The sequence below is a fragment of the Callithrix jacchus genome, chromosome 5 (assembly GCF_049354715.1).
Source record: "Callithrix jacchus isolate 240 chromosome 5, calJac240_pri, whole genome shotgun sequence".
In the NCBI taxonomy this organism is placed as follows: Eukaryota; Metazoa; Chordata; class Mammalia; order Primates; family Cebidae; genus Callithrix; species Callithrix jacchus.
The window spans coordinates 147686322-147705372 of NC_133506.1; the positions used below are offsets into that span (position 1 = coordinate 147686322).

A 19051-nucleotide genomic window follows, 5' to 3' on the forward strand; every position below is an offset into this window, starting at 1 on the left:
TGTACTCTGATATTTAGAAAAAAGAAGTTGCAATTGATTGGCTCAGAAAAACAAAATGCCAGAAAACATACTGGAATTTTTAAAAAGAAAGCTTATCATTATTTTTAAAATAAAATTTTTACTAGAAATATTATCATCAACAAAGCCCTTGATAAATCTCCAAGAAAGACACAGACATCAAGGGAAAATCCACAGGTGCACAGCCTGCTTGGGGGGCATGCAATTGTCCAATTCACAGAGTCTCATGCTCAGAAGGACTCCATACTTGGTTTCATGCTCGGCTGTTGCCATCTTGAAATTATTTTCCTTTTTTGTTTTGAGACAGACGGAGTTTCACTCTTGTTGCCCAGGCTGGAGCGCAATGGTGTGATCTCGGCTCACCGCAACCTCCGCCTCCCGGGTTCAAGGCATTCTCCTGCCTTAGCCTCCCAAGTAGCTGGGATTATAGGCATGCACCACCACACCCAGCTAATTTTTGTATTTGCTTAGTAGAGACAGGGTTTCTCTATGTTGGTCAGGCTGGTCTCTAACTCCCGACCACCTGCCTTGGCCAATCGAAGTGCTGGGATTATAGGCATGAGCCACCACACCCAGCCGCCATCTTGAAATTCTTAATGCCTTTTTTTGGGGGGTGGGGCGTGGACGCACTGCATTTTCATTTTGCACGGGGCCTTGCAAATCATGTAGGCGGAACTCCACAGATGGGTAAGTAAAATGGTCAAGCGGCTAGCTCTATTGGTTGAAGATGGCGGAGATAATTGGGATTCCTCCATAAAGCAGATAATATGGATATGATTCAAAACCACAAGGCTGTGAAGAGTGTCTGATCATAGACATTTCCTCAGCATGTCTTCACCATGAAACTTGAAGGTGGAAATTTTATGACTAAGGCTACTCTGGCAGGATGGATGCTGGAAGGCTATTTCTCTCAAAGGAGAGGTCACTGAGCAACTCAGACTATTCCCATCCTCAACCTTTTAATCCCAAATTAAGCTACGAGACCTAGGAAACATTGAGGGGAACGTAAGTTATAACAATGGATCACATGATTGTAGGAGGAGGGTACTAGGCACGCCAAACCAGTAGCACGCAATCCTACAACATGACACCCCTCACCCCAAAACTCTTCTCAGCGTGGACCTCAGTGATGGGAAACAAGGCAGAGGGAGCCTGGCTGAGTGCAGTTCATCCCACGGACAGCGCTGTCAAATAACTCATCGATGCTCTGTATTGACCAGAACATCAGAGCCTTGGTCTGAAAGGTTGTATAGGGCGTGTTTCCAAAAGTAAGTTGATGTTGAAAAATATGATGGATAACAGGCCGGCTGTGGTGGTTCACATCTGTAATTCCAGCACTTTGGGAGGCTAAGGCGGGCAGATCACGAGGTCAGGAGATCAAGACCATCCTGGCCTATATGGTGAAACCCCATCTACTAAAAATACAAAACGTTAGCCGGGCATGCAGCATGCACTTGTAGTCCCAGCTACTTGGGAGGCTGAGGCAGGAGAATTGCTTGAACCCAGGAGGCAGAAGCTGCAGCAAGCCAAGATTGTGCCATTGCACTCCAGCCTAGACGACAAGAGTGAAACTGTCTCAAAAATAAATAAATAAAAGAATATTATGGATAACGATGTGAACAACCATCTACGTCCTTACCACCAAACCAGGAATTCTATAAGCACAACTTAGCAGACGATGAAAACTGAGTCTCAGAGAAGTGAAGTCATTTGTACAGGATCGTGCACAAGTAAGCGGCAGAGCAAGAAGTCAAGTGCAAGTTCTTTGTCCTCTGCCATGCGTTTGTTGGACCCAGAGCCTGGGAATGCTTCCCTTATAGTGAAGCCAATACCATAAAGGGTAATTGGTATGAGCACTTCGAGCTGGGCAGATTGAGTGCTAGGAACATTTTGGCATTTTTATCCTCATATGCGCTAAGCAGTCACATCTGGAAAATTATTGCCAGGAAGACACGGATGCATTCTCCATCCCAAAGAGATGCTATTAAAAGGTGACCATGGCATTAAGTTAGGAGATAAAAATGACTTCCTGATTAGGCTGATTATCCGTTCAAGAAATAGAGGAGTGCCTATTACGAGTCATTTGTCCTCCAAGATCCTCAAATACTCAGTAGATGGTCTTTTCTCTTGAATAGTTTAGATCAAGAGTCTATCAACTGTATTTCTGTGAAATTCATGTGCCTAGGAATTACACCAAGGGTTTTAACAGAAATTTACCAAAAATGCTACATTAATGGAACCTCTTCTATTTTAAAATTATATGCATATGTTGGGACAGAGGGTATCTAAGAAATCTCTGTGCTTTCCACTCAATTTTGACGTGAACCTAAAAGTGCTCTTAAAAAACAAAGTGTAGTAAAAAAGTTTTTTGACCTATTTTTTCAGTCAACCTACAGTTTCTCAATTCACTATTTTAAGGGCAATACAAACTTGACTCACCACTATTTTTAGAATTAACAGAAATCTGAGGCACAATTTGTTCACTATTTCCCACGGTCTATAAATTATAAGATATTACTACCGTAAGTTAAAATGTTACAAAATATCATTATGTGTTTAAAAAAATCAGAGGGCAGTGACACAAATGAAAATAGGAAGAGAAACCTAAAAGTGCTGAGTAATCTAGCAACTTAAAAGCTGCCCGTAGTCTCCCTATTTATAGACGGCATGTACCCTCAATTCTCATTCATAACCTTTTTCTACCAACTTCGTTGAATTCGGTTACATGAGCAACAGTTACTCATCTTCTCACTCATCTGTGGAATTTTCTTTATTTTTTTATTTCTTTACATTCTTGCTGACAAAACTTGTATATATTTATGATGTACAACATGAGTTTTTGAAATTCGTTTCCATTGTAAAATGGTTAGATTATGCTAATTAACATATGTATTCACTCACGTACTTACCATTTGTTTGTGGTGAGAACTTTTAAAATCTAGTCTCTCAGCAACTGTCAAGCGTATGTACCCTGCATTGTTATTAACTATAGACACCATGTGGTACCTTAGAGCTCTTGAACTTGGCCCTCTGTCTAACTTCTTGAGAATTACCCTTATGGAGATGTCTTCATTTCACAAAATTCTTTTCTAAATTTGCCTTTATGTTTTTATCTATAAAATTAGAAGACTGTAAAAGAAGTTTTAGTTCCTGGCCGGGTACGGTGGCTCACACCAGTGATCTCAGCACTTTGGGAGGCTGAGGCAGGTGGATCACTAGGTCAGGAGTTTGAGACCAGCCAGACCAACATGATGAAATCCCGTCTCTATAAAAATACAAAATTTAGCTGGGCGTGGTGGCATGTGCCTGTAGTCCCAGCTACTCAGAAGGCTGAGGCAGGAGAATCACTTGAACCCAGTAGGCAGAGGTGGTAGGGAGCTGAGATCATGCCACTGCACTCCAGCCTGGGCGACAGAGCCAAACTCTGTCTCAAAGAAAAAAAAAAAGAATTTTTAATTCCTGAGACAAGGTAGGCTTCAGATTCTCCACAAGAGCTCTGAGGAGACTTCGATGCCAAGTGGAGACCAAAACAACCAGATAAACGAAGTGCCGAGGAAGTGAGGGTGGCTGGGATTTAGATATCATAGGATCCCGGAAAACCTGCACATGGCTTCCCAAAGGGGAGCCTGGGTGACCTCAGCACCTAGAGCCGTGAAGCGAGGAAGCTGAGGATCCCATCTCCATCAGTGCCCAGCTGGGTTATCCTGGCAACAGACACAACTGCATGAGCTGCAGTCTCCTCATTTGCAACACAGGGATTAAAACAGTGCATCTCTCACAGAGTGACGGGAAGAAAAAGGCATGCAGGTGCTCAATGTGATGAGCAAGTTGTAAATGGACGATACTATAGTCATTAGGATGTCCCCGTTAAAATGCTGCATCTGTCAACTCACTGCCTCTATCTGTTCATGGTTTAAATTTTTAAAAGACTGAATCTTGCTGATTCAGTCAAGTTTGTGAATTGCTTTGCCCTAGGTGGGGTGATGATAATGTTTGTGTGTGTGTGTGTGTGTGTGTGTGTGTGTGTGCGCGCGTGCACGCACGTGCACACACTCAGAGGGGTATACCAGCGTATTAGATATCTGAACATAAACTCTAATATCAAATAGCAAACAGTTAAAAAACATGGCCAAAATGTAAAATCTTTTTTTTTTTTCTTTTTTGAGATGGAGTCTCGCTCTGTCGCCTAGACTGGAGTGCAGTGGCGCGATCTCGGCTCACTGCAGCCTCTGCCTCCTGGAGCGATTCTCCTGCCTCAGCCTCTCGAGTAGCTGGGATTACAGGCACGCGCCACCACGCCCAGCTAATTTTTGTATTTTTAGTAGAGATGAGGTTTCACCATGTTGGCCAGGGTGGTCTCAATCTCCTGACCTCGTGATCCACCGCCTTAGCCTCCCAAAGTGCTGGGATTACAGGCGTGAGCCACCATGCCCGGCCTGCAAAATCTTCTGATTGGCAAGAAGACAACTGTGGTGTCCATGTTGCTTCCTGCATGTGCAGTTTCTCCCTCTTTGTTCAGGGCCATCGGGAGGCATAATGCACTGAATGTCTGTGTCTCCCCCAAATTCCTATGTTCAAACTCTAATCTCAATGTGGTGGTGGTAAGGGCGGGGGGGACTTTGGGAGATAATTAGGGCATGAGGGTGGAGCTCTCATGCATAGGATTGTGCCTTCTTTAGAAGTGACCGCAGAGCTCTCTTGCTTTCTTTTCTCCCAGTGAGGACATAGCAAGAAGACAGTCGTCTGCAAGCCAGGAAGAGAGCCCTCACCAGACCTGACCATGCTGGGCCCTCGTCTGGGACATCCACCTCTGCAACTGTGAGAAATAATGTTTGTTGTTTAATCTTCCCAGTCTGTGGTGATTTTTTATAGAAGCCCAAGCGGACTAAGACAGGATGGGAACAAAGAGGGCAAGAGTGAGACAGGGAAGACGTATAAATATGTGGCTCCAGCTACACTGGTGCAGGACAGCCTTTCTGTTACCACGACCCAGAGTTAATACAGAGGGGAGGCTGGTGGAGAACAATGGAGACTGGAAACCAAAGCCAAGAGGGGTCTGAGGTGAGCGAGAAAGGTGTTTTCAACTCAAATATATACGTGGTTCCAGAGACTGGAAACAGCTGCAGATTGGTGACAAGGTCACTGAATTGTATTTATTACTATATTGTATCCAGCTGTTTTAGTTAATTAAATCATGTTTTAAGTAATAAAATCAGCGTAAACTAATTTGCAGACCCTAAACTGCTTAGAACAGGGTAGAGCTATTTAGAAATGTAAACAAAATATTCTAAGCCATTGACAGTAGGGAGTTAACATACTGCTCTTTAATATTTATGTTGAAGCTGGGCATGGTGATGCTGGCCCGTAATCCTAGCACTTTGGGAGGCTGAGGCAGGCGGATTGCTTGAGGTCAGGAGTTCAGCACCAACCTAGCCAATATGGTGAACCCCCATGTCTGCTAAAAATACAAAAATTAGGTTGGGTATGGTGACTCACGCCTGTAATCCCAACACTTTGGGAGGAGAGGTGGGAGGATCACTTGAGGTCAGGAGTTCGAGACCAGCCTGGCCAACATGATGAAACTCCGTCTCTAATAAAAATACAAAAATTAGCTGGGCGTGGTGGCAGGAACCTGTAATCACAAATACTCAGGTAGCTGAGGCAGGAGAATCGCTTGAACCCTGGAGGTGGAGGCTGTAGTGAGCCAAAATTGCGCCAGTGCACTCCAGCCTGGGCAACAGAGCAAGACTCTGTCTCAAAAAAAAGAAAACAAACAAAAATTAGCCAGGTGAGATGGAATGTGCCTGTAGGCCTAGCTATTCAAGAGGCTGTGGTGGGAGGATCACCTGAACTCAGGAGGCAGAAATTGAAGTGAGCTGAGATCATGCCATTGCATTCCAGCCTGGGCAACAAAGCAAGACCCTGCCTAAAAAATAAAAATAACTAATGTTTAAGATTTTTAAAGAATGTTTACTACACTGAGTTTCTACATTAAGAACTTCATTGGCTGGGTGCTGTGGCTCACACCTATAATCCCAACACTTTGAGAGGCCAAGGCAGGTAGATACTTGAGGTCAGCAGTTCAAGACCAGCCTAGCCAACAAGGTGAAACCCCATGTCTACTAAAAACACAAAAATTAGTTGGGTGTGGTGGCATGTGCCTGTAATCCCAGGTATTCAAGAGGCTGTGGTGGGAGGATCACTTGAACCTGGAAGGCAGAGGTTGCAGTGAGTTGAGATCACACCACTGATTCCAGCCTGGACAACAGAGTGAGACCTTGCCTAAAAAAAAAAAAAAAAAAATCATGTTTACGATTTTTAAAGAATGTTTACTCCATTGAGTTTCTATATTAAGAACATCATTGGCGGGGCATGGTGGCCCATGCCTGTAATCCTAACACTTTGAGAGGCCAAGGTGGGTGGATCGCTTGAACCTAGGAGTTTGAGACCAGCCTGGCAAAACCCCATCTCTACTAAAAATACAAAAAATTAGCCAGGAGGGGTGGCATGTGCCTGTAGTCGCAGCTACTCAGGAGGCTGAGGTGGGAGGATCTCGAGCCCAGGAAGTTGAGGCTGCAGTGAGCTGAGATCATGCCACTGCACTCCAGCCTGGGAAACAAGAGTGGGACCCTGTCTCAAAATAAATAATACTTTTTTTTTTTGAGACAAAGTCTTGCTTTGTCTCCAGGTGCCAGGCTGGAGTGCAGTGGCGTGACCTCAGCTCACTGCAACCTCCACTTCCTGGGTACAAGCAATTCTCTCCTGCCTCAGCCTCCCGAGTAACTGGGACTACAGGCATATGCCACCACGCTCAGCTAATCTTTGTATTTTTTTAGTAGAGACAGGGTTTCACCATGTTGGCCAGGATGGTCTCGATCTCTTGACCTCGTGATCCTCTCGCCTTGGCCTCCCAAAGGGCTGGGATTACAGGTGTGAGCCACTGTGCCCTGCCAATAATAATTTTTTTAAAAAGAGAAGAACTTCATCTTTTATATGTGTAATTTATTAAAGGCATGCCATACTCCTGGACTCTGAATCTTATTTATGGGAGAATCTAGGCACTGACAAATCTGAGGTACGACCGCTCACCTGCTTCCAATGTTACAGCTTGCTGGCTTCAACTGTGAGCGGGATTCCAGGAGGAAGCAAACTCGCAGAAATCTAGCCTTGCAGACCCAGACCGTCAAGGTGACTGTAAACATCCCTCGGTATCTCAAACCTCATTATGATTCACGTTTCTTTTTTTAAGGTGCCATAGCTATGACTCTCTATTGATTATTATTTTTTTTAATATAGATCTACCTTTATCCAGAGAGATTTTTGAGCTTGCCACTGGGTCCCCACGGGGAGGTGGTCAGACAGTTGCAAAAGCGGCAGCAAGTGAAAAAGAGGAAGGCCCCAGCCAAGAAGCGGAACAGAGGCCGGGAGAGGCGACCCTGCCGAAGACGCGCATGTCAGAGGGGCGTCCACAGTTGATCATAATCTTTTCAAGTCCAGGAAATTAATCCGCAATGGGAAAAGGAATCTAAGATGAATAAAAGGATGTCCGACAATGTGGACAGAGCAGCACGCTAAGAAATCTGGGTGGACATACTTCACGGGAAGGTGTTATGGTAGGCAGGGGCAGCTGTGGGACCAGCAACCAGGCCCCAGCCTCAGGATGGAGGTTCTAGAAAAGGGGACCTGGCAACAGCCCTAGAACAAGATTACTGGGCAGGAAACCAGGATGAGATCTGAGGTCCAGGACTCGAGTAGAGAAGTCGGGAGGGAGGAGGATACCTCACGTAGCAAGGGGTGGTCTGTCAGTAAGTCCTTGAACTGATTTATTTCTTACTGGCCTCTATTGACTGGAGACAAGGAACAGCTTTCCTGATAGTTTCAGCCACACGTGGAGAAAAGAAAAGGTCCGTCGTAACCCACACAAGGTAAGCCAGCGTGAATAACCCACCAGAAGGCAAGGTGAAGTCAAGCTGAAACCATCCCTCAGGTGCTGGACGCTGAGGAGCCCTGGAGTCCTCCTAGCCGAAGGTTATCAAAGAAATGCAACTTAGTAAGCCTCTTCCTTGTTGAATTTGAATTCAGCTAATCTTTTTGTGAGAAGACTGTGGGGACTAACCTGCCTCTCTGCTGGCAGCAATAAAATGAAGTGGAAATGCCAACAGCGTGTGTGGATAGACAGAGACAGACATCTGGAGCTGCTGGGGACGGAAGCTATTTCTGTTGAGAATAAAGGATTCGAAGCTTCCCTCTTCCCCTGTCCCCTCCAGCTCTGAGCATTTCTTTCCTGAAAAGTTTTCTCTTCTTTCTTGTTCATAGAATATAAAGCATGTTTAGAAAAAAGATATAATAATAAGGGTTGATGACAGGGGAAGTTCACTCCTGAATATCTTCCTCCACGATTCATTGGTTTGGGATTGCAACCTGCTTTTTCCATTGCTGTCATTCTTCATAGTCAGATGTTTGCCAAATTGTCCAGAGCAGCTAGACCCCAAATCTAAAACTGCTATAGTAGAAGACTCTCCCCCATTGGTCCCTGGAAGCACATCCATGGAATGCCATTGGAAAACTGCCACTGGAGGGCATTAGACATCATTTAATTTGCTCCATCATGACGTTTGACCTCTGAATTCATTTCACATGGGTGACCAGGCTAGTCCCATGGTCAACCTCAGACGTTTACTGATCTATTTCTAGGTGCGCAAAACAGTGCAAGGTTTGCAGATACAAGGCAATCCTTTAAGGGACTCACAATCTAGTTGGGACACATGTATAAAAAGATAACAACTACGATAGGTTCCAATTAAAGTAGCACATTGTGTGTAAAAGCCACAGCAACACAGCTCTCTGGGGCAGCAAGCATTTTGCAAAAGCAGAGAGAACTCTCCAAGAAGGTGAATATCACAGTCTTCTTACACACTCTGCTGCTCTAAGTCTCACTTCTTCTTGGCTAACCATAGGAATGAACCACGTTTTTCATGATTCAAAATATTAAACAGTTAGGATATGCCCAATTTATACTACTTAGGGATTGATCCACCTGGTTTTCCCCAAAGCTGTTTCTACAGACCAGGAGCTATAATCTCTTTTTTCCCCTAGCTTATAAATAAAATAACATGAATAACATGTAAACAAAAATAGAATATGATCATTCATTCATTCGTCCATTCAAGAAGCACTTAGAGGACTTGGCTTTTACCGCTAACTTGACTCAACTCTGTTGGGCAAAGGACAGAGGACTAAGCAACTGGGAGCGAAGCAATTAGGAGATGATTTTCACATTTTATAAAGAGTCCTAGAGGATTCCTTTTAGTGTGCTTCCCTAGGGGATTTAAATATTTAAATATTGTTATACAGACCACTAACTCTTGCGGCCGGGGAAGATGGGAAGGATAGCTGAGGGTGGTCAGGCAAAAAGCAAAGATTTAAATCTGACGGGTCAGAAGCCGAATTCCAATCACTAATTCCTACACTGGCTATGCCCTACCAATGTACAGGGCAGAAAGTCCCCAAAGCACTTCTTCAACCTTCTCTCTTTTGGTGGTCATGATGATAAACTCTAAAATTGAAGGTTTAAAATATGATGAGAAGTGACATTTTCCAAAACTGAAATCACACACAAAATGTTTGAAGAGTTCGTCTGTGGCAAAAGGAGATTAATGAGGAGAGCGTTTCTACGACAGATTTCACACATGGTTTCATTTTCTTTCTCATCGAGGGTGGAGTGGGGAGCGTGAGACGGTGGTGGTATTGCGGTTACCAAACACATGTTGTTGTATGTGTATAGCATGTCTGTGTTTACATACATGTGGTACACATAAAATCGCATGCCTAGTATCAATACATGCAAATTCTGTGTGTATATACAGCTCAACGGTCAGATGACAGTGTTCCCAGCATGCAAATGGAAACAAGATATGGAGGTAGGGGTGTCCAGGAGAGGCGAGAGTGTCTAGTGATAGAGCACCTGCTATGTGCAATACCCAGGTCTCTAAGGCCAGAAAATGCAGAGACGACATAGACCCTTTTCTGCCTCTCTGAGTTTGCAATCTAGTGCTCTTCCAAGAGACCCGGAACACGATATGCAGCAGCTCAGGGCAGAATGATACCAATACCAAAATAGAATTACTTAGTGGAATAGGAGAATATTAACCAGCAGTTTTGTGGGGCCAAATGCTGGTCAGACTTGCAAATGTGAGGACCACCTAGACAAGTCAGCCCATTGCCCATGCTTGGTCTGCTCTGAGCAGACAGCTAGCATCTGCAGAGGTAGGGGTTTCTGGGCAGTCGACAGCCCCTTCTGCCAAGTTCCCCTTCCCAATGGATGCAGAGCTAGGAGGCTTGGCAAGGTCGGTCCCAATGGCCCCAGCAGGAGGGTCACGGTTGAGGCAGCAGCCCCATCTCATTGTTTAAGGCCGGGGCTTCCTCTCTTGGCGGAGGCGGGAGCGGGAGCTGAGCGGGAAGAGGACGGACGCCGCGGGAGCCTTCGGGATGTCTATTGCTGCCGCTCCCTCCCCTCGCCGGGAGCTTGGGTTTCCCGGGGTGTGTGCTGATTCTCAATAAAAAGGGAAAAGCACGATCCAAGTTAATTTTCCAGCGCCGACAGGAAATGCTGTTTCCTGCATCGTACAACGCTGGTGCCAACAAGACTGACACAGGAGACCATTGTCCCGCGAACAATGTGGCGATGGGGAAGGACGCCTGAGAAAACAGACCCCGGCCCCGTGAGCGCGTTTGTTTGATCCTTCCCCATAGGGTTGTGTGTGTCTGTGTGAGGTGTCTGTGCGGGTAGGTGTATGTGTGGTGTATGTCTGTGAGATTGTGTAGGTGTGTCTATGTGTGGTGTGTGTGGGAGTGTGTCTGTGTGGATGGGTGTCTGTGCTGCGTGTGTTTGGTTTGTGTCTGTGTGTGATGTGTCTGGGAATGCCTGTGTGTGTGTCTACATAGAATGCGTGTGTGGTGTGTGTATGAGTGTGTGTGCATGTATGCGTGTGTGTGTGAGAGAGAGAGAGAGAGAAAGAGAGAGAGAGAGGCTGAATGGGCTGGAGGGCACTGTCCCTTCCTGCCCTGCCTCTGCTTCCCTGGCAGGCTCCTGAGGTGGCAAAAGAGATCTAGCCGTCCAAAACTTTCAAAAGAAAAAATGAGAAAGAAAAAGAAAGGGAGAAAAGGGGGTAAAGAAAAAGATAGAAAAGAAAAGGAAAATTTTGAAAAGAAAATAAAAAGTCTCTCCAGAGGCTCGTTTCAAACCCGCAGCTAGCCAAGGGCAAATGCATACTTGAAAGTGCCACACCTCTCGTCCACCCTGCACCCAATCCAGTACACCTAGCACCCCCCGTTCATCCCGCACCCCATGTCCACTGGCCAACTGTCCACCCTGTACCCCCTGTCCACCCGCTCTCTGTTCACCCTGTGCCCCAGCCACCTGCTAGCTGTCCACCCTGCTCCCTCTGTCCACACGCCCGCAGTCCACCCTGCGCGCCCGTCCACCCACATGCTGTCCACCCGGCGCCCCATGTCCACCCCGCACCCCATGTCCACCCGCCCGCTGTCCACCCCGCGCCCCATGTCCTCCCGCATGCTGTCCGCCCTGCGCCCCCTATCCACCCGCACGCTGTCCACCCCGCTCCCCATGTCCATCAATCCAGCCCTGAGCGCCCGCTAAGCCGAGTGGAGAGCAGTGGCCGCAGTGCGGCGCCAAGCTAGGGCTGGGCTGGGCTGACCCGCGCGAACCCCAGGGGCGTCTGGGAGGCCAGGCCGGGTGGCGGCTGCGCACGTAGGAGTGTCCCCCGAGCCCAGCCATTCTGCCGGCCTGACCCGCGGGTGACCAGATACGAGCAACGCGTGCGACCCGATCTGTGCCCGGAGGGGGGGCTCGGCTGGGGGTGCCGCGCGCCGGGTCGGGGTGACGGTCTTCGGCGACTTCCGCGGGGCAGGTGGGGGCGCAGGAGCAGCGCGAAGCTGCGGGGTTATTCCACCTGAGCGCCCTGGGGTCAGGGCCGGGGCCTGAGGACACGGCGCTGGGCTCCAGGGTACCCGGGTTCACGCCGGCGCCCGAGCGCCATCTCCCCGCCCTCCGCCGGCTCACGTAGTCCTGGGGTTCGGGACGTGAAGTGCCGGCGCGAGGCTGCTCAGGCCACCGCATGGGCCGGGCGATAAACAATCGCACAGGATACACAACACCCTGGACTGTCACAAGCCCCTCGCAGGAAAAGATAAATAACATCTGAGGAGCCGCAGTGCGGCTTCCCTGGGCTGAACAAAAACTAGGAGGTGGGGGGCGGTGGGGGGAAGTAAACAACAGAACCGAAGCGTTCCCTCACAGAGCTTGGGCCAGCCGAGAAAATCAGATGCAGTCTTCTTCCCTTTGGTGCCCATCCGTGGGGCTTTCTCCACTTGGAAAAGAGCGACACACACACCACACCACACACTCAGTTCAAACTTTGCCCTTTAAGGCAATGGGCAGTCTCGCTCTGGGTAAGAGGCGCATTTCCCCAGCAATGCAGGAAACGTTTTGGAGACCAAGTGGCTTTTCTGTAGAGGAGGCTGCAGAACTTTTGGGGGGAGAAAAATTTACAACTTTTTCCCAAAGGTTTCCCAAAGCTTCCCAAAGGTTTGCTCCTTGGGATCAGAGCAGGCAGCGACCGAAACCACCCTTACACCCATGGTTTCATGTCAATTTCTAATATAAAGAAAATCTCTATCCGCTGTTTAAACAGAAAGAGAGGAGCACCAAAATCCAAAGCAGAGAACTGCAGATACTCCATGGGTACAATTAAATGTCTGTTAACAACACACACGGGCTGTGGTGGCTCATGCCTGTAATCCCACGCTTTAGAAGGTAGACAAGAGAATCGCTTGAGGCCAGGAGTTTGAGACCAGCCTGGGCAACACAGCAAGACCCCATCTCTAGAAAAATTTAAAAAATTAATGGGGCATATTGGTACATGCCTGTAGTCCCAGCTACGCTGGAGGCTGAGGTAGGAGAATTGCTTGAGCCCAGGAATTTGAGGTTACAGTGAGTTATGGTTGTGCCACTGCACTCCAGCCTGGGCAACAGAGTGAGACGCTGTCTCTTTAGAACCAAAAACCTACAGGGTTTTTACCTGGTAGTCCTTGATTTCTCCCACCTGGATTTGGAGTGCTCAAAGCAGTCCTTTGCCTTCTGTGAACTAGTTGGGCCCAGCAAGACTGGCCTCTGGGAGTCACCTTCTCTTCTCTTACTTTGTAGGCTCAGCTAGTTTTCAGACTGCTGGTCTCCGCTGCCCAAACAGGATCACTTAAGAAGTTCAGCCTTGGCCGGGCGTGGCAATCCCAGCACTTTGGGAGGCCGAGGCCGGCGGATCATGAAGTCAGGAGTTCAAGACCAGCGTGGCTAATATGGTGAAACCTTGTCTCTACTAAGAATACAAAAATTAGCTGGGTGTGGTGGCACGTGCCTGTAGTCCCAGCTACTCGGGAGGCTGAGGCAGAAGAATCACTTGAACTGGGGAGGAGGAGGTTGCAGTGAGCCGACATTGCACCACTGCACTCCAGCCTGGGCAGCAGAGCGAGACTTTTTGTCTAAAAAAAAAAGAATTTCACCTTCACACCTGTCTCTCTCGGTCTCTTGAGCACTGCTCAAACTGCACTGCATATTTATTACTTACATTAAGGCTTAGTCACTCCCCACATCAATTTCCCCTGTATAGAGTTTACTCTTTATTTATACACATAATTAATCTGTTCCCGTGAACTGGGCCACTGCAGGAACTCATAGTAGTCTGTCTGTTCAATAATCTTTAGCTATATGTTAATGAGTTTATGTAATGTTTTTTGATTAGTGAAAACGGGGGTTCAGGACTGGGGGATGTGGTGAGAGTATGGGGCAATCACTTACTAAATACAATTCATAGCTGACTGATATTCTCCTTTCTCTTGAACGCTCTGATGCTTAGCTCAGTAGTGATGTATAGAGTGTCTAAATTTCTGTATATTCCTCAAGCTTTCTCATGCCAGCCATGTGGCATGACACATCTGGGTTGGATGCTGGCACAGGTCAGTGACTGGTTGTGATGGCAGCAGCTGGCTGTTTGGTGTGGCCACTGCCATTACACAGGCCATTGCAGGGAGGGCACAGGGAGGAGACAGGCAGCCCCTCCACTTCCACCACAGCCTGCTGCCCTGAAGGCTGCACGATGGTGCTGGGCCAGCTTGTGTGCCAAGCAAGCAGAAGCTCCAGCCACCTCTGAGTGCCAGAGCCACAATGGGAGCTTGCAGCAACAGATATGTTGACCTTGTCCCAGATGCCAGCCAAGGCCCAGAGAGGGGGCACAGTTAGGAGCCACGCTTCACAGAGCTGGCAGGAGCCAGTGACAAGTGGGAGTCATGCTCCTTCCAAGTGGGCAGGGCAGGAGCTCTGCAGGTGCAACTGTGGCTCCCCAAGCTGCTGCTGCAACCCAGGCACCCTTGTGCTTTTGGGAGCCTGAAGTAGGCAGCTGGGCAGGGCTGCAGCCCCCAAGTCATGGCTTTAGATCTGAGCCTCCAGCTCCACAGAGCAGGTAGGAGCCCTGCCCAGCTTTCCCATCCCCCCAACCCCTCACCCTCTCAGGACCCCCAAACAGCTGCAGCTGCCAAAACAGGGGCTGCAGACCCAGGCATTCCTGCACTCTTGGGGGCCCAGGGAAGCCCTGCCCTGTTGCCCTTGCAGGCTCAAAGGGGCCTACTCCCACTGTCTGGTCTCTCCCTGCTCTGATCTCAGAGTTGGGGCCAAGCCCTGGTGCTGTCACAGACCGGCAGGGTGTGTGCACGTTGGGGACAATGCTGACATGACAGTCCCTTACTTCCTTGGTCCCCTGTGAACTTTGGGAATGGAGGAGCACGGGAGGGGAAGCTGAGGGGGGCTGAGGGCAGCTGGGTGCCGGCCTGCAGGTGTCCTTTGGTGCCATCAGCCTGCGCACCATGGATGGCCATGGGAGGAAGGGGGCAACTCCCCAGTGAAGCCCCACCTTCAGTCCAGGGCAGGCCTAAAGCCTGGGGACAGGGCTGCCAGTCCTGTGGACTGGAGGGAAAACTCATGGTGTTTTTTCCTGGGCCTGTCCATGGTTGCCCATGGACCAATCAGCACATACTTCCCCCTTCTGAGGCCCATACAAACCCCAGGGTTAGCCAGAGCAGGGCAGAAGACAGAGAGGATAGAGAGACATGCAGGGATGTTCAGGTGCAGACAGGAGCTACGTCTCTGCTGATAGCTGGAGATACAGGGCAACCAGCTGCAGAAAGGAGCAATCCCTCTCCAGGCCCTCCTTTCTGCTGAGAGCAGCAGATGTGAGGAGCAACCCTTCTCCAGGGCCTCCTTGCTGCTCACAGCAGCAGATGTAAGGAGGACCAGTAGCAGAGAGGAGCTACCCTTTCCAGGGTCTGCTCTCTGCTGACAGCTGAACACTGGACTGGACTGACCTGCATACAGAGAGGAGCTACCAACTGTGGGTCTCCTCTGAGCTGTTACTGGACAAATGAGTCCTAACTTTATAATGTCTAGTCCCTAGACATTAAAGAGGTTGCCTATGTATCACCGAAGTAGAGTTAGTAAACTAACACATTTTGTACATGTTAAAATTCATAGAAAGGCTGTCTTCTGAAAAGGAGTTTTGGAGCTGAAATGGTAACATCAGCTCTAAGTGATACATGTGCCTATAGCTACCAGGTTTGTGGTGGAGAGAAGGTGGCAGGAATGACAGGTTGTAAACCAGAATGTTCCTACTTAGAAGACACTTTAAGGTCTAACCATGGTTACATGCGTGTAGTTTATTCACTACTGTGTATATAGTGGACAAACTTCAGTCCTTATTTGAAACATCTAGTCTCTCTAGATGTCTAGAAGGGCACAAAATGTGTTAAAAGTAGATGTAGTAAATAACATGTTTTGTAGGTATCCTTCTGATTCATATGAAATACTGTCTTTTGGAAATTGATCAAACCACTTCCTTGAGCAATTCACATTATTATATTTGTGCTGGTTCAGAAAGGAAGGAAGAGCAGAACGTGCAAAGGGCTTCAAACTAGTGTGTTTATGGTGATGCACACTGACCATTGCCCCTTATGTTTGCATTTTCTTTTACTCTGCTATGTATATAGTGTATATAAGTGGACAAAGAAATCCTAATTTGCAAGAGCTAGTCTTCCTCAATGTTAAAGAGGTTGCTAATGTATGACAAAAGTAGAGTTAGTAAACTAATACATTGAATAATTTTGGGTTAAAATTCATAGGGAAGACTGTTTTTAAAAACACAGCAGTGATATTGTTAAAATCCCCTCTAAGCATTACGAATGCTTATACCTGTCCACTGGGTGGATAGAGGTCAGAAGTGAGAGGGTTCTAGGTTAGAATATCCCTATTTAGAAGACACTCTTAAATTATAGCCTGTGTTATGTATATGCACCATTTATTTATTCAATGTGACTGTACAGATAGTGGAAAATGTAAGTCCCATTGGAAACATCTAGTCTTTCTGGATGTTTAAAATTGTACAACATAGATTAAAAGTAGAGGGCTAGGGCCAGGTGCAGTGGCTAACGCCTGCAATCCCAGCACTTTGGGAGGCCGAGACAGGCAGATCACAAGGTCAGGTGATTGAGACCATCTTGGCTCACCGAGTGAAACCCTGTCTCTACTAAAAAAATACAAAAAAATTAGCCAGGGGTGGTGGCACGTGCCTGTGGTCCCAACTATTCCAGAGACTGAGGCAGGAGAATCGATTGAACCCAGGAGGCAGAGGTTGCAGTGAGCTGAGATCACCATTGCACTCCTGCCTGGGCAACAAGAGCAAAACTCTGTCACAAAACAAAAAAAAATAAAATAAAAAATAAAAAAAAGTGGAGGGTTAAGCAACACTCTTTAAACATTTTTTTTTTTTTCATTATTTCTAGGAGTGGTTGCACTTGGGAATGGAATTGTTAAACTCGATGTTTTGGAGAGAATGCTGACTGTCCATTGGGTGGCTGCGGGTGGGGAATGCAGGGAGAAGGGTTCTGTGCCCTTGAGTTGGATTAGTTTAGGTGGTCTCACCATTGTTCTACATGTGCATTTTAGTTAACATTGTTGTGTGTTAAAAAATAAACAAGTCCTAATACTCAAAGAATATGATAAGTTGAGGTTGTAAAGCAATCCCTTATAAATATTTTTTGTTAGCTTTTAGGAAAGCCTGTCTGGGAGTGACCTCTGTTAATCTACCTTTAGGAGCTAGACATCCTATACTTAGTGACTGGGATGATGGCAAAGGGAAAAGAGGAAATGTGAAGGGAGGGGCTTTTCGCTAGTATCTCCATATCTAGACGATGGTTTTACATGATAATCAGTTTTATATGAGCATTTTTAGTAAAGTGCCTGAGTTTATTGTGGACAAAATTCATTATTTTGCAACATCTAAGCTTTATGAATGTCCTGGAGTGATACTATATGATAAAAAGCGGAGCTAGTGAATTAACCAATTTGTAAATATCTTTTTGTTATAACTGATGGAAAAGACGCATCTTGGACATGGAATTGTTTTTCTGTATCGTTGGTTTTTGTTTGTTTGTTTGTTTGCTTTTGTTTTTGTTTTTCGAGACAGTCTTGCTTTGTTGCCCAGGCTGGAGTGCAGTGGCGTGATCTCAGTTCACTGCAACCTCTGCCTCCCAGGTTCAAACAATTCTCCTGCCTCAACCTCCTGAGCAGCTGGGACTACAGGCACATGCCAGCATGCCCAGCTAATTTTTTATATTTTTAGTAGAGACGGGATTTCACCATATTGACCAGGCTGGTCTCGAACTCCTGACGTCATGATCCACCTGCCTCAGCCTCCCAAAGTGCTGGGATTACAGGCGTGAGCCATCATACCCGGCTGGACATGGAACTGTTAAACCACCTCTGAGAAGTGTATGTCAGGACTTGTTCATTAGGTTGGTTGCAGAGGGACAGAAGGAAGTATAAAAAGAGAGATGTGTGCAGATGTGTCCATATTTACATTTTGATGATAGCCGTTGATGTCTGTGCATCTCTTTTGGCTGTACTGTAGGAATGCATTAAGTAATTCAGTGGAAACATACCTTCTTGCTAATATTTTAATGCTGTAGATCTGCTAAATGAATCCTCTTAGAAACATTATACTTAGTGTATTCTATTGCTGTGTTTCATTTTCAATCGAGCACTGACGGACTGCAGTATTTTAATCAGAACTCTGCCGATGCTTATATATAGAGGTGTGTTGCCATTTTTATCTTCTGTGAAGTTTTTGTCTCAAGGATTACATTTATTTTCTAACAGAGTGAGTTGGTGTAGCGTATTCTTGGTTATCAAAATTCTCCAATAGCTGTGGGATTTTGAGTTGGTAAATATTCATGATGTGTGAAAAAGCGTGATACATACTGTACAGTCTCAGTCCCTACAATTGGATGGTGTGTCCACACACACACACAGGACCTGGAAAGACACGTCAGACTGTAAACTGCTTGTGGATGAGTTTGTTATTTGCTTTTTGTGTTTTCTGGTTTTCTATAATGCATATATTAACTTTTTGTTTGTTTGTTTTAAAACCTGGAAAAAAAAGACAAAAGTGATGTTTAGTCTGGAAAAGAGGAGACACCTCAGGATACATGAGAGTGGCTGTCGTATTTGAAAAGTATGAAAAGGTGTCAGATAAATTAAGAACTGAAATGATGTAGGCTCCCATGTCCAAAGCAAAGACCCATGGGCACGAACTGCAGAGAAACTGGCTGGACTCAAACACACACGCTGTGCCCCACCAACAATAATAAACCCCTCACACAGTCAAAGTGGTTCCAAGATGACAGGGCCTGCCAGAGAAGCCTGAAATGAGAGTGATTATCTACAGTTTACGTTACACCATTCCTGGTGGCCGTATATTTTGGTAACAGACAGACTTCTGATTGATACAGCTGTCTCAGGAGGAAGTAAGATCCCCCAAAAGCAGTCAGATTAGGTGGAGCCTGGATGACTCCTTACACAGTAAGATAGGAGCCAAGCATCCCTTGGGGGACAGTGTTTGAGACCTCTTTTATC

The 19051-nt window shown here is 46.8% G+C and overlaps 1 long non-coding RNA gene across 1 annotated transcript; it reads left to right on the plus strand.

Moving 5' to 3' along the window:
* Window positions 1-4732: 4732 nt before the first annotated feature.
* LOC128932218 (uncharacterized) lies at window positions 4733-9153 on the plus strand. The gene is made up of 3 exons (XR_008481786.2): window positions 4733-4836; window positions 7126-7206; window positions 7315-9153. It is a non-coding gene; the product is annotated as an uncharacterized LOC128932218 (long non-coding RNA).
* The last annotated feature ends 9898 nt before the right edge of the window (window positions 9154-19051 follow it).